This window comes from Salmo salar, chromosome 22 (genome assembly GCF_965601325.2).
Source record: "Salmo salar chromosome 22, fSalSal1, whole genome shotgun sequence".
In the NCBI taxonomy this organism is placed as follows: Eukaryota; Metazoa; Chordata; class Actinopteri; order Salmoniformes; family Salmonidae; genus Salmo; species Salmo salar.
The window spans coordinates 30398256-30415208 of NC_138312.1; positions in this window are offsets into that span (position 1 = coordinate 30398256).

Consider the following 16953-nt stretch of genomic DNA (forward strand, 5'->3'; position numbering starts at 1 on the left):
AATCATCAGTACAGTACAGAGAAAAATTCAATGGCTCAAAGTCTATTGGATGACAACTTGTTTTTAAACAGGACAGAAGAATTTATAACTGACTTTTTCCGACATAATATGGCTACAGCAGATCCCTTTATTCTATGTGACCCTTTTCAATGTTCCTTTAGAGGCCAAGCAATTCAATACCCATCTTTAAAAAAGCTATTTAGGTAAAAAGAGTTCATATTAACAAAGGGGGGAAAACATTTAGCAAATTATTCAAGAAAGATCAAGTGTAATATATTAAAAAAATAAAGTGAACTGGAAAGAATATGTGGAAAAATAGAAACATAGAAATGCTACCAAAAAGAATGTACTGAAACTTGTTACAAGTGACGAAGTCACCCATGATTCACAAAACAATATTGTGAAAGAGGAAGCAAAGTACTTTAAGCATATTTTCATTTCAGTCTCCTCCATCTCCACTAACCGAAGTTAATTGTAAGGATTTTTTTTCTATTAATAACGTAAAATTAACAGCTGCACAGAAAGACTTATGTGAAGGCCAAATTACAGAGGAGGAACCTTGAGGCAATTAAAGCCTTTAAGTCCAGAAAAACTCCAGGGCTGGATGGCATAGCAGTTGAGGTATACCAACGTTTTTTTGACGTACTCAGAGGACCGTTATTAGCATGTTTTAACCACTCCTATGAAAATGGTAATTATCAGATACTGAACAAGAAGGTCTGATTTCATTATTACTGAAACAGGACCCAAGTGGTAAATATAAAGATCCAGTCCACTTAAAAAATTGGAGGCCCTTTACAATTCAGTGTTGTGATGAAAAAATTATAGAAAAATGCAGAGCACATAGAATTAAAAAGGTGTTGTCGGATATTATTCATCCTAATCAAGTTTTTTACATGGACAATACATTGGAGATAATATAAAACAAGCACTGGAAACAATAGAACACTAGGAAAAATCAGGCCTGGTATTCATAGCTGACTTTGAAAAGGCTTTTGATTAAGTACAACTGGAATTTATATATACAGTGCCATCGGAAAGTATTCAGACCCCTTGATTTTTTCCACATTTTGTTACGTTACAGCCTTATTCTAAAATTGATTAAATCGTTTTTTCCCCCCTCATCAATCTACACACAATACCCCATAATGACAAAGTAAAAACAGTATTTTTTTTCTTTTTTCCCCCCTCAAATGTATTAAAATTAGCACACGGAAATGTCATATTTACATAAGCATTCAGACCCTTTACTCAGTATTTTATTCAAGCACCTTTGGCAGCAATTACAGCATCGAGTCTTCAAGGGTATGACGCGACAAGCTTGGCACACCTGTATTTGGGGAGTTTCTCCCATTCTTCTCTGCAGATCCTCTCAAGCTCTGTCAGGTTGTATTCAAATCCGGGCTCTGGCTGGGCCACTCAAGGACATTCAGAGACTTGTCCCGAAGGCACTCCTATGTTGTGTTGTCTTGGCTGTGAGCTTAGGGTCGTTGTCCTGTTGGAAGGTGAACCTTCGCCCCAGTTTGAGGTCCTGAGCGCTCTGGAGCAGGTTTTCATCAAGGATCTCTCTGTACTTTGCTCCTTTCATCTTTGCCTCGATCCTGACTAGTCTCCCAGTCCCTGCCACTGAAAAACATCCCCACAGCATGATGCTGCCACCACCATGCTTCACCATAGGGTTGGTGCCAGGTCTCCTCCAGACGTGACGCTCAGTGTCAGAGTTTTTAGGTGCCTTTTGGCAAACTCCAAGTGGGCTGTCAGGTGCCTTTTACTAAGGAGTGGCTTCTGTCTGGAGACTAAAGGCCTGATTGGTAGAGTGCTGCCATTTCTACAGAGGAACTCTAGAGCTCTGCCAGAGTGACCATCGGGTTCTTGGTCACCTCCCTGACCAAGGCTCTTCTCCTTTGATTGCTAAGTTTGGCCAGCAGCCAGCTCTGGGAAGAGTTTAGGTGGTTCCAAACTTCTTCCATTTAAGAATGATGGAGGCCACTGTGTTATGGGTATTGTGTGTAGATTGCTGAGAATGTTTTATTTTTTATCCATTTTAGAATAAGGCTGTTTCGTAACAAAATGTGGAAAAAGTCAAGGGGTCTGAATACTTTCCGAAGGCATTATAAATGCCTGGAATATTTCAATTTTGGAGAATCTCTTATACAATGTGTTAAAGTTATGTATAGTAACCCTAGGTGTAAAATAGTAAATAATGGCTACTTCTCAGAAAGTATTAAACTGTCAAGATGACTAAAACAAGGTTGTTCATATCAGCATATCTATTTATTATGGCCATCGAAATTGTATTTTTGTCCCCCACAGTTGTATCATTGGAATGTGATACAAAACGAGACAACTGTTCGCTTTAGGACCATGCACATGCCTCCGAGAGGTTGGGTAGGCTGTTTGTAGTGTTTATCCGACTGGATATAAAATTATTTTACAAAATTCTCGCAACCAATTGAATGTTATATATATATAGGGGATACAACCATCCCAGTTATGCAGATTTTGCTGCATAGAGACTGATTAGATCATTTGTTTTGGTACTGTCCACATGTAGCTTGTTGTTGGTAGCAGGTTCAGGAATGGCTGAAGAATTGCAACATTTACCTGGAGCTAACCCTGCAAATAACACTGCTGGGTAATTTGAAGTCATAGTTAATCGATCAATGGTGTAATAATACTCTTAGCTAGGGATGCACGATATATCGGTGAACATAACTAGTTTAACGGCAGATGTGAAAAACCGATGTCAAAGCTGACGTGCATACCTATATAACGAAGGTACATGACGTAATGACGCCACGTAAAATTTTGCGCTATACATGCAACAAAACATTCCTAAACTAGCCCACAAACTAGCCCACAATGTTGTGGTCTGCTGTGTGGATCAAGCAGTCATTTGAACGATTAACAACATTTCAGCAAGACAACATAAAGGTGAAATCCATTAAAACCAAGATAATGGAATTCATTGCCTTTGACAATCAACTGTTCTCTGTCGTGGGTGATGTTGGCTTTCGCCGACTGGTCGAGCACCTGTTAACACTACCAATTGTGCTATTTTTCCAATGTTGCCCTACCTGAGTTACACAGTAATGGAGTCACTGCTATTAGCTTCACAACATACATACTATGGAATGCCGTTTGGGTCTTTGCGTATCAAAAAAGATACAGTAACACTGTCAAAGCTGTACAAAAAAGTCAGCAAACAAGCAAACACCGGTCACGAATGTTGTGTTTACAATACCGTGTTGGTAATAAAGCATAATTTGTTCGACCGCAAATTCTGGGGTAGCTAGCTTTAGCTTGGTACCTAGCTAGCACCATTACAACCAGCCTGAAAGCAATGACCAGTGTAAAAGCTGCAGTCATTTTCATTATTCTTAGCAATGATTTAGGAATCCTTGTAAGTATTAGCTAGGTTGCCACTTGTTGTTCGCCTATTGAAATTGAACTTCAGTTCATGAAAATAAATAGCTAGCCAGCTACTTAACCCTGTTGCACAAAGCTAACGTTATAAGCAGCCAGCTAGCTTCATCTGGCTAGTGAGGCTCGACTGGACCGGGTTATGTGTTGTAAAGCTAGCCACAATAAGGATTAGGCACAATAGTGGAATTTGCGGTTTGCCTTCAAAATAAAAGTGTCATTGACAGTGATGCAAATGAAAGAAATAGTAGAGTTATGCCATACTTTTATTTTGAAGGCTAACCGCAAAGTCCACTATTGTGGTTAATCCTTATTGTGGATAACTTCACAGATGGGTCCGACCACCATTAATCAAATATGAACTGTCTTATAAATTAGGGTTATTTTAGATGATGACACCTAGCTATATAAACTCAGCAAAAAATAAACGTCCTCACACTGTCAAATGCGTTTATTTTCAGCAAACTTAACATGTGTAAATATTTGTATGAACATAAGATTCAACAACTGAGACATAAACTGAACAAGTTCCACTGACATGTAACTAAAAGAAATGGAATAATGTGTCCCTGAACAAAGGGGGGGTCAAAATCAAAAGTAACAGTCAGTATCTGGTGTGGCCACCAGTTGCATTAAGTACTGCAGTGCATCTCCTCCTCATGGATGGCACCAGATTTGCCAGTTCTTGCTGTGAGACGTTACCCTACACTTCCACCAAGGCACCTGCAAGTTCCCGGACATTTCTGGGGGGAATGGCCCTAGCCCTCACCCTCCGATCCAACAGGTCCCAGGCATGCTCAATGGGATTGAGATCCGGGCTCTTCGCTTGCCATGGCAGAACACTGTCATTCCTGCCTTGCAGGAAATCACACACTGAACGAGCAGTATGGCTGGTGGCATTGTCATGCTGGAGGGTAATGTCAAGATGAGCCTGCAGGAAGGGTACCACATGAGAGAGGAGGATGTCTTCCCTGTAACGCACAGCGTTGAGATTACCTGCAATGACAACAAGCTCAGTCCAATGATGCTGTGACATACCGCCCCAGACCATGACGGACCCTCCACCTTCAAATCGATCCCGCTCCAGAGTACAGGCCTCGGTGTAACGCTCATTCCTTCAACGATAAACGCGAATCCGACCATCACCCCTGTTGAGACAAAACCGCGACTCGTCAGTGAAGAGCACTTTTTGCCAATCCTGTCTGGTCCAGCGACGGTGGGTTTGTGCCCATAGGCGACGTTGTTGCCGGTGATGTCTGGTGAGGACCTGCCTTACAACAGGCCTACAAGCCCACAGTCCAGCCTCTCTCAGTCTATTGCGGACAGTCTGAGCACTGATGGAGGGATTGTGCATTCCTGGTGTATTGTGCATTCCTGGTGTAACTCAGGCAGTTGTTGTTGCCATCCTTTACCTGTCCCGCAGGTGTGATGTTCGGATGTACCGATCCTGTGCAGGTGTTGTCTCTGCCTTGCCGGTTCCCCTCTTTCCACTGGGATTCTCTGCCTCTAACCCTTTTACAGGGGCTGAGTCACTGGCCTACTGGTGTTCTTCCATGCCGTCCATGGGAGGGGTGCGTCACTTGAGTGGGTTGAGTCACTGACGTGGTCTTCCTGTCTGGGTTGGCGCCCCCCCCCCACCCCCCCCTTGGGTTGTGCCATGGCGGAGATCGTTGTGGGCTATACTCGGCCTTGTCTTAGGACGGTAAGTTGGTGGTTGGAGACATCCCTCTAGTGGTGTGGGGGCTGTGCTTTGGCAAAGTGGGTGGGGTTATATCCTGCCTGTTTGGCCCTGTCCGGGGGTATCATCGGATGGGGCCACAGTGTCTTCTGATCCCTCCTGTCTCAGCCTCCAGTATTTATGCTGCAGTAGTTTGTGTCGGGGGGCTAGGGTCAGTCTGTTACATCTGGAGTATTTCTCTTGTCTTATCCGGTGTCCTGTGTGTATTTAAATATGCTCTCTCTAATTCTCTCTTTCTCTCTTTCTGTCTTTCTCTCGGAGGACCTGAGCCCTAGGACCATGCCTCAGGACTACCTGGTATGATGACTCCTTGCTGTCCCCAGTCCACCTGGCCGTGCTGCTGCTCCAGTTTCAACTGTTCTGCCTGCGGCTATGGAACCCTGACCTGTTCACCGGACGTGCTTGTTGCACCCTCGACAACTACTATGATTATTATTATTTGACCATGCTGGTCATTTATGAACATTTTAACATTTTAACATTTTGACCATGTTCTGTTATAATATCCACCCTGCACAGCCAGAAGAGGACTGGCCACCCCTCATAGCCTGGTTCCTCTCTAGGTTTCTTCCTAGGTTTTTGGCCTTTCTAGGGAGTTTTTCCTAGGGAGTTTTTCCTAGCCACCGTGCTTCTTTCACATGCTTTGCTTGCTGTTTGGGGTTTTAGGCTGGGTTTCTGTACAGCACTTTGAGAATATCAGCTGATGTACGAAGGGCTATATAAAAATAAATTTGATTTGATTTGTTGTTACACACGTGGTCTGACATTGCGAGGACGATCAGCTGTCCGTCCTGTCTCCTTGTAGCGCTGTCTTAGGCGTCTCACAGTACGGACATTGCAATTTATTGCCCAGGCCACGTCTGCAGTCCTCATGCCTCCTTACAGCATGCCTAATGCACGTTCATGCAGATGAGCAGGGACCCAGGGCATTTTCTTTTGGTGTTTTTCAGAGTCAGTAGTGATACAGATGTGATATGTGATACAGCCTGGATTCGAACAAGGGACTGTAGGGACTGTGCCTCTTGCACTGAGATGCAGTGCCTTAGACCGCTGCGTCCATGTGGGTGTGTTAACTATTTAACTGTACTAGAATGCTTAAAAGGTTGCTAAAATGTTTCATATCGGTTATCAGTGTTAGTTGCTTTTGGCAAGGAAAATGTCAGATATCAGACAAAAATGTCATATCGGTGGATCACTACTCTTAGCAAAAATGTTTATTTTTAATTTACAATCTGTATAAACTATGATAATAGAAAGGTTCAGAACCTTTGTGAAACATCACAGCAGAGTTGAAAAATATATGGCAAAATTAAAACTGGATGGTGTTCAGAGATGGGAGGGGTTAAGGGGAGCTGAAGAGTGGGACTAAAAATAACAAGATAACTATTATAAAATGTACTGTGTCTGTAAAATGTGTATCGTAAGTATAAGCTGTAATTAGAAGCCTAAATGTTGTTGTTCTTTAGTTTACTCCAAATAGGGGAGGATAGTAGGGTTAGGGGTAAATAATAAAGGAAAACATATTTTACTGTTTTCTACATTGTAGAATAATAGTGAAGACATCAAAACTATGAAGTAACACATATGGAATTATGCAATGTTGTGTATTTAACCCTCTGTTTCCCCTCATGTCACCCTCTATGTCACCGATAACCGGGGCGGCAGGGTAGCCTAGTGGGGTTACAGAGGGTTAGAGCGTTGGACTAGTAAACGAAAGGTTGCAAGTTCAAATCCCTGAGCTGACAAGGTACAACTCTGTCCTTCTGCCCCTGAACAGGCAGTTAACCCACTGTTCCTAGGCCGTCATTGAAAATAAGAATTTGTTCTTAACTGACTTGCCTTGCCTTGTGTGTATTTTGTAGCGGTGTGCAATGGGTTATTTTTACACATGTTATTTTGTACTTTGGTTTTGGAGTTTGTTTTTTGTTATTAAATACTCCAGTTTAACCAATTTGGTTTCTCCTGCGCCTGACTTCCCTGCCACCTACATACACGATTATGACAGAATCACCGACCCAAATATTGAAGTCAGCAGGAGAAGATACCCCGGACAGAGAGGTGGAGGAGCGCATCCAGGAGAATGCGGAGAAGCTACACCATCAATGCGCCGCCATGGATCGCGTTGTCCAGAATATGGACCGCTGGGAGAGACAGGGAATTCATCCAGCGCCTCCACCAGCCCAACCGGGTCTATCCGAAGCGCCCCGTGTCAACCTGAACCCGATGGCATCAGCCTAGCCATGCCTCAGGGTTACGACGGAAGTGCTGCCAACTGCCAGGGTTTCCTGCTCCAATTAGAACTTTATCTGGCCACGGTCCACCCAGTTCCTACTGACCGTGAGAAGAGTTTCGCCCTCGTCTCGTGCCTCACCAGGAGAGCCCTGGAATGGGCCAGCGCAGTGTGTGGAGAAGGAGATGCGGCGTTGGACAATTATGAGGAGTTCACCCGCCGTTTTCAGGGAAGTTTTCGACCACCCACCCGAGGGCAGAGCGGTGGGTGAACGCCTCTACCATCTGAGGCAGGAGACGAGGAGCGTCCAGGATTTTGTCCTGGAGTTCAGGACCCTGGCAGCCGGTACGGGATGGAATCACGGGGCCCTGATCAACCATTACCGCTGCAGTCTGTGTGAGGACGTCCGTCGGGAGCTAGCCTGCAGAGACACCACCCTCACCTTCGACAAGCTGGTGGATCTGTCCATCCAGCTTGACAACCTGCTGGCTGCTTGCGGACGTCCAGATCGGGGTCTGGTGGTTCCATCCTCCCGCACCCCCTCTCCTCTTCCCATGGAACTGGGAGGGAGGGTGCACAGGGAGACTGGAGGGGGTTCCCGCTCGTGCACCATTGGTGGCCGCAGAGGTCACACTGCTGGTCGGTGCTGGGTAGGTTCCTCTGGGAATCGAGGCAGCAGGCAGGGCACTCTGGCGCCAACCCAGGTGAGTAGGCACCATTCTCATCCAGAGCCCTCTGTTGCACATATATTTGGGTCAGTTACTTTTCCTGATTTTTCCCCGCGTCCCCAGCATAAGGCGCTAGTAGATTCAGGTGCGGCGGGGAATTTCATTGATCAAGCTCTTGCTCATAGTTTAGGGATCCCCATTGTACCCGTGGATGTGCCTTTCCCCGTTCACACCTTAGATAGTTGACCATTAGGGCAGGGTGGATCAAGGAGGCCACAGCTCCTTTGAGTATGGTGACGCAGGGGGGTCACAAGGAAATAATTAGTATTTTCCTTATTGACACTCCTGCGTATCCCGTGGTGCTGGGCCAACCTTGGTTAACTAGTCATAACCCCACTTTTTCTTGGCCACAGAGGGCTCTCACGGGGTGGTTGCGAGAGTGCTCAGGTAGGTGTGTAGGGGTTTCCGTTGGTGCTACTACGGTGGAAAGTCCAGACCAGGTCTCCACCGTGCGCATTCCCCCGAATATGCCGATTTGGCTCTCGCCTTCTGTAAAAGGAAGGCGACTCAATTACCACCCCATCGACAGGGGGATTGTGTGATAAATCTCATGGTAGACGCTGCACTTCCCAAAAGTCACGTGTATCCCCTGTCGCTAGCGGAGACGGTGGCTATGGAGACATATATCTCTGAATCCCTGCGTCAGGGGTACATTAGGTCCTCCATTTTACCCGTCTCCTTGAGTTTCTTTTTTGTGAAGAAGAAGGATGAAGGTTTGTGCCCGTGCATTGACTTTCGAGGTCTAAATAAAATCATGGTGGGATACAGTTACCCACTACCTCTGATCGCCACGGCAATTGAGTTAATGCACGGGGCGCGCTTCTTCACTAAACTTGATCTCAGGAGTGCGTACAACTTGGTGCGTATCCGAGAGGGGGACGAGTGGAAGACAGCATTTAGTACCACCTCAGGGCATTATGAGTACCTCGTCATGCCATACGGGTTGAAGAATGCTCCATCAGTCTTCCAATCTTTTGTAGAGGAGATTTTCAGGGACCTGCACGGGCAGGGTGTAGTGGTGTATATCGATAACATTCTGATATACTCCGCTACATGCGCTGAGCATGTGTCCCTGGTGCGCAGAGTACTTGGTCGCCTGTTGGAGCATGACCTGTATGTCCAGGCTGAGAAATGCCTGTTCTTTCAACAGTCCGTCTCCTTCTTAGGGTATCGCCTATCCACGTCAGGTGTGGAGATGGAGAGTGACCGCGTTGCAGCCGTGCGTAATTGGCCGACTCCAACCACGGTGAAGGAGGTGCAGCAATTTTTAGGGTTTGCCAATTACTACCGGAGATTTATCCGGGGTTTTGGTCAGGTAGCTGCTAACATTACCTCACTATTGAAGGGGGGTCCGGTGCGGTTGCAGTGGTCGGCTGGGGCGGACAGGGCTTTTAGGAAACTGAATGCTCTGTTTACCTCGGTTCCTGTGTTGGCTCATCCGGATCCGTCTTTGCAATTCATAGTGGAAGAGGTCGCGTCTGAGGCTGGGATAGGAGCTGTGCTCTCTCAGCGCTCGGGTACGCCATCTAAGCTCCGCCCCTGTGCCTTCTTCTCTAAAAAGCTCAGCCCGGCGGAGCGAAACTATAATGTGGGGGACCGGGAGCTGTTGGCTGTCGTCAAGGCTTTGAAGGTGTGGAGACATTGGCTTGAGGGGGCTAAACACCCTTTTCTCATCTGGACTGACCACCGCAATCTGGAGTACATCCGGGAGGCGAGGAGACTAAATCCTCGCCAGGCAAGGTGGGCCATGTTTTTCACCCATTTTGTGTTTACCCTCTCTTACAAACAAGGTTCCCAGAACGTTAACCTGTTGAGGACAGACGTTCCGCTAGCGGAACCCCTAGCCAACAGCCAACGGCATCGCACGGCGCGAAATACAAAACCAACTAAAATACCACAATTCAATTTTCTCAAACAATCAACTATTTTACACCATTTTAAAGATAAGACTCTCGTTAATCTAACCACATTGTCCGATTTCAAAAAGGCTTTACAGCGAAAGCAAAACATTAGATTATGTTAGGAGAGTACATAGACACAAATAATCACACAGCCATTTTCCAAGCAAGCATATATGTCACATAAACCCAAACCACAGTTAAATGCAGCACTAACCTTTGATGATCTTCATCAGATGACACTCCTAGGACATTATGTTATACAATACATGCATGTTTTGTTCAATCAAGTTCATATTTATATCAAAAACCAGCTTTTTACATTAGCATGTGATGTTCAGAACTAGCATACCTACTGAAAACTTCCAGTGAATTTACTAAATTCCTCATGATAAACGTTCACAAAATACATAACAATTATTTTAAGAATTATAGATACAGAACTCCTTTATGCAATCGCGGTGTCAGTTTTTAAAATAGCTTTTCGGCGAAAGCACATTTTGCAATATTCTGAGTACATAGCTCGGCCATCAAAGGCTAGCTAATTTGACACCCACCAAGTTTGGGGCTCACTAAACTCAGAATTACTATTAGAAAAATTGGATTACCTTTGCTGTTCTTCGTCAGAATCCACTCCCAGGACTTCTACTTCAACAACAAATGTTGTTTTGGTTCCAAATAATCCATAGTTATATCCAAATACCGCCGTTTTGTTCGTGCGTTCAGGTCACTATCCGAAGGGTGACGCGCGAGCACATTTCGTGACAAATAAATTCAAAATATTCCATTACCGTACTTAGAAGCATGTCAAACGCTGTTTAAAATCTATTTTTATGCTATTTTTCTCATAAAATAGCGATAATATTCCAACCGGGCAACGTTGTATTCATTCAAAGCTGAAAGAAAAAAATTGAGAAGTCTCGTGACCGAGCATCTCCAGTCTCACTGTCCCCAGGCTGACCACTCACAAACAGAGCTGCTGTACTTTGCCCAGAGACAGCAGACACCCCATTCCACTTTCTGGCGGCTTTAGAGAGCCAATGGAAGCCTTAGAAAGTGTCACGTTACAGCACAGCTGCTGTAATGTCGATAGAGATGCAACAGAAGGACAACAAATTGTCAGACAGGGCACTTCCTGTATGGAATCTTCTCAGGTTTTGGCCTGCCATATGAGTTCTGTTATACTCACAGTGTTTTCTATCCAAATCTACTAATTATATGCATATTCTAGTTTCTGGGCAGGAGTAATAACCAGATTAAATCGGTTACGTTTTTTATCCGGCCGTGAAAATACTGCCCCCTATCCTAAAGAAGTTAAAGCAGACGCATTGTCCCGGCTGTATTACTCCCATAATTCCAGCCTCTTGTTTGGTGGCACCGGTAGTGTGGGAGCTGGACGCGGACATTGAACGGGTGTCACGTGCAGAGCCCGTTCCCCCTGAGTGTCCAGCTGGGCGTCGGTACGTTCCGTCTGCTGTCCGCGACCGATTGATCTACTGGGCTCACACGTCACCCTCCTCTGGTCATCCTGGGATTGATCGGACGATGCGCTGTCTTAGTGGGAGGTACTGGTGGCCCACTTTAGCTAAAGACGTGAGGGTTTATGTTTCCTCCTGCTCAGTGTGCACTCAGTGCAAGGGTCCTAGACACCTACCCAGGGGTAAGTTACAACCCTTACCTGTTCCACAACGGCCGTGTTCGCACTTGTCGGTGGATTTTATAATCGATCTTCCACCTTCACAAGGTAACACCACGATCCTGGTCGTTGTGGATCATTTTTCTAAGTCCTGTCGTCTCCTCCCTTTGCCCGGTCTCCCTACGGCCCTACAAACGGCGGAGGCTCTGTTTACACACGTCTTTCGGCACTATGGGGTGCCTGAGGATATAGTGTCTGATCGGAGTCCCCAGTTCACTTCAAGGGTCTGGAAGGCGTTCATGGAATGTCTGGGGGTCTCCGTCAGCCTTACCTCGGGTTTTAACCCTGAGAGTAACGGGCAGGTGGAGAGTTAACCAGGATGTGGGTAGGTTTCTGAGGTCTTATTGCCAGGACCGGCCGGGGAAGTGGGCGGAGTTTGTGCCCTGGGCAGAGATGGCTCAGAACTCACTCCGCCACTCCTCCACTAACCTCTCTCCCTTTCAGTGTGTGTTGGGGTATCAGCCGGTTCTGGCCCCTTGGCATCAGAGTCAGACCGAGGCTCCTGCGGTGGACGACTGGTTCCGGCGCGCGGAGGAAACCTGGGACGCCGCTCATGTCCGTCTTCAGTGTGCCGTGCGGCCGCAGTGAGGCCCCGGTGTTCACACCGGGGGACAAGGTCTGGCTCTTGGCCAGAAACCTGCCCCGCCACCTGCCCTGCCGGAAGCTGGGTCCGCGGTTTGTGGGGCCGTTTAAAGTCCTGAGGAGAGTGAACGAGGTATGTTATAGGTTAAAGCTTCCCCCCATTAACGCATTAACCCCTCGTTCCATGTGTCTCTCCTCAGGCCGGTGTTGGCTGGCCCGCTCCAGGAGGCTGAGGTGCGGGAGGTTCCTCCGCCCCCTCTGGACATTGAGGGGGCCCCGGCGTACTCCGTTCGAGCCATCCTGGATTCGAGAAGTCGGGCGAGGGGCCTTCAGTACCTCGTGGACTGGGAGGGGTACGGTCCGGAGGAGAGATGCTGGGTTCCGGTGGAGGATGTGTTAGATCCTTCCCTGCTGCGAGAGTTCCATCGTCTCCATCCGGATCGCCCTGCACCTCGTCCTCCGGGTTGTCCCCGAGGCCGGTGTCGACGCGGGGGGTGGGTACTGTCACGACTTCTGCCGAAGTCGATGCTCCTCCTTGCTTGGGTGGTGCTCGGCGGTTGACGTCACCGGTCTTCTAGCCATCATTGATCAGTTTTTCATTTTCCATTGGTTTTGTCTTGTCTTCCTACACACCTGTTTCCAATCCCATTAATTATATGTTGTGTATTTAACCCTCTGTTTCCCCTCATGTCCTTGTCGGTGATTGTTTGTGATGTTATGTACGTGTGTATTTTGTATCGGTGTGCGACGGGTTATTTTTACCCATGTTATTTTGTATTTTGGTTTGGAGTTTAATAACAAAAAACAAATACTCCAGTTTAACCAATTTGGTTTCTCCTGCGCCTGACTTCCCTGCCACCTACATACACGATTATGACAAAAAAGTGTTAAACAAATCAAAATATATTTTATACCCTTTGCCTTGATGACAGCTTAGCATTCTCTCAACCAGGTTCATGAGGTAGTCACCTGAAATGCATTTCAATTATGTAAAAATACATTATGGCGGACCTAATGGGTCCCTGAGGCATATTTGTTCCTTATGAGGAGAGAGACCCCTTGACTTTTTCCATATTTTGTTATGTTACAGCCTTATTCTAAAATTGATGAAATAAATAAAATATCCTCAGCAATCTACACACGATACCCCATAATGACAAAGCCAAAACAGGAATTCTGTATTTTTTACAAATTCGGAAATAATTTACATAAGTATTCAGCGCCTTTGCTATGAGACTTCAAAATTGAGCTCAGGTGCATCCTGTTTCCATTGATCATCCTTGAGATGTTTCTACAACTTGATTGGAGTCCACCTATGGTAAATTCAATTGATTGGACATGATTTGGAAATGCACACACCTGTCTATATAAGGTCCCACAGTTGACAGTGCATGCAAGGGTGGTTTTAACCTTCCAGACTTGGAATTGTATCAGTTTGAGTAATGGAACAAAGTTATCTTTATATATTTGTGGTTTGTTGTTACTTATTAAGCATCCTAAGTATTTAATATATTTTTTTGTGCTTCACTTAAAGGATTGCTTTAGAGTTTTGAGTTATTATTTTTCTTATTGCCATTATTTAGTTTTTTTCCACATTAGTTTTATAACCTGTGAATTGTTTGTATTCTGAAAATATTTTCAGAAAAGGGGGTATTGACATTTCAATATTGGTCAAGTATATCAGGAGATCATCTGCAAATACAATTAGTTTATATTCATGTTTACCAATACTGATACCTGTTATGTTTGAGTCCTGTCTAATTATTTTTGCTAGCGGTTCAGTTGCCAGTGCAAACAAGAAGGGAATAGAAAAGGCCCTTCAACAGCCATTATTGATTATCTCATTATCTAAATTTTTTCAATATTGTATTAAACCGAAACATGTTCTTGTCTTTGTTTGTGTCCATTTTTAGTAAAACCTGTTTAAATTATATGTATCAAGTCTGGTAAGACTTTTGCCATTTTATTGTGTCATGACGTGGCCCTTTCTGGGTATAGATCGTGGCATCCCCCTCTCTCTCCTACACCCAGGTTCTGTTATCTCAGGTCATAAATTCCTGGAGGAGATTCTCTCCTCATGCAGTATAGAGAGAGAGAGAGTTTCTCAATAGAACAAAGGAACTTCTTCTACATCACAGAACTTGAACTGAACAATATCCATGTTTCGGAGAATGTGTAAACGGTCGGTGGAGAAGCCAGCTACAACCCGGTCCATTGTGTTTCATGTTTGTGACCTCATGAAAGACAATACAGCCACATTACCATAACTCTGTTTATACAGGTACCTCCGTTATGAGGTTTGCGTCTAATTATTGTATAAAATTAATGAGTAAAGATGAAACTATTTGTGAAATGATGTAAAGTGAGGTTAAACCCTTTAAAGTTTAACTAAGTCATTGGCCCGCCCCCGTGAGCACAGACATGATCTGGCGTCATGGAACAGCCCTTTTCTACTGTTACAAATAAAACCCCATCCTGAAGAAATCCTCTTCAGACCACACATACCTTGATGGACACCGAGGGGGCGAAGGTTGAGTTCAGACCACAAAAACCTCAGTATAAGCTAAGGTTGTAATGGTTGTTGAATTCCTAACCAAACCACGTGGAGCCTTGGCTACAAGGCGGGAAATGGTTAACCTGTTAGGGCTAGGGGGCAGTATTGACACGGCTGGATAAAAAACATACCCGATTTAATCTGGTTACCACTCCTACCCAGTAACTAGAATATGCATATACTTATTACATATGGATAGAAAACACCCTAAAGTTTCTAAAACTGTTTGAATGGTGTCTGTGAGTATAACAGAACTCAAATGGCAGGTCAAAACCTGAGAGATTCCTTTACAGGAAGTGGCCTGTCTGACCATTTCTTGAACTTCTTTTCCATCTCTATCTTTTACTAAGGATCTCTGCTCTAACGTGACACTTCCCACGTCTTCCATAGGCGCTCAGAACCCGGGAAAAAACAGAATGTCGTCATCCCAGCCCCAGGCTGAAACACATTATCGCCTTTCTCAAGTGGCCGATCAAGGGACTCTGGGCTTATGCCCGTGACCCGACCGCCCCCGCCTTTGTGATTTTTTCCTCTGTTTGCCGAAAAGGAGATTCCCTGTCGGAATATTATCGCTTTTCTACGAGAAAAATGGCGTAAAAATTGATTTTAAACAGCGGTTGACATGCTTCGAAGTACAGTAATGGAATATTTAGAATTTTTTTGTCACGAATTGCGCCATGCGCGCGACCCTTCTTTACCATTTCGGATAGTGTCTGGAACGCACGAACAAAACGCCGCTATTCGGATATAACGATGGATTATTTTGGACCAAACCAACATTTGTTATTTAAGTAGCAGTCCTGGGAGTGCATTCTGACGAAGACAACAAAAGGTAATCAAACTTTTATAATAGTAAATATGATTATGGTGAGTGCTAAACTTGCCGGGTGTCTAAATAGCTAGCCCGTGATGCCTGGGCTATGTACTTAGAATATTGCAAAATGTGCTTTCACCAAAAAGCTATTTTAAAATCGGACATATCGAGTGCATAGAGGAGGTCTGTATCTATAATTCTTACAATAATTGTTATGCTTTTTGTGAACGTTTATCGTGAGTAATTAAGTAAAATGTTAGCGAATTCCCCGGAAGTTTGCGGGGGTATGCTAGTTCTGAACGTCACATGCTAATGTAAAAAGCTGTTTTTTGATATAAATATGAACTTGATTGAACAAAACATGCATGTATTGTATAACATAATGTCCTAGGGTTGTCATCTGATGAAGATCATCAAAGGTGAGTGCTGCATTTAGCTGTCTTCTGGGTTTTGGTGACATTATATGCTGGCTTGAAAAATGGGTGTCTGATTATTTCTGGCTTGGTACTCTGCTGACATAATCTAATGTTTTGCTTTCGTTGTAAAGCCTTTTTGAAATCGGACAGTGTGGTTAGATTAACGAGAGTCTTGTCTTTAAATAGCTGTAAAATAGTCATATGTTTGAGAAATTGAAGTAATAGGATTTTGAAGGTTTTGAAAACCGCGCCACAGGCTTAAAGTGGCTGTTACGTAGGTGCGACGATTTCTTCCCTCCTAGCCCAGAGAGGTTAAACTCTGAGACTATCGATCCCGACAGAATAAGAGCACATCTTAGATACTAATTACTAGTCTGCAGCTAGAAATTGTCAACCTGGGATGCAAAGACCGACAACCGCCAAAACATATATTCGATAAGAACATTTCTGAATGCTACTCTGAAGTATCTATTCTAACCACAAAATACTTCAGGAACAGAGACAGAGAGAGAGAGACACTCGGATGAACTTTCCACCAGAAAGACGGACGATTCCAAAAGTGATCACGACGACACACTGAGCGTAAATATATATTGATTGCAATTATTCCCGAATGAGTGAGCGTTCACAAAGGATTAGCATTTCTATTAATATAATTATCAACTGTGTAGTGACTCCTTTTTGTCTTTCCCGCCCTTCTCAGTCCACACCCACTTCCCTTTGTCCACCAAGCCGTCATATCGGCTTAGCCCACTAGGGAACCTGCCCTATAATTTCCTTGTAACCATTTCTACTGTTTGATTGTTTGTGCATTTCTGTGATTATTTAGTTAGTTAGTTAGTAAATAAATAATTAAGACAATTGGTTTATTGAT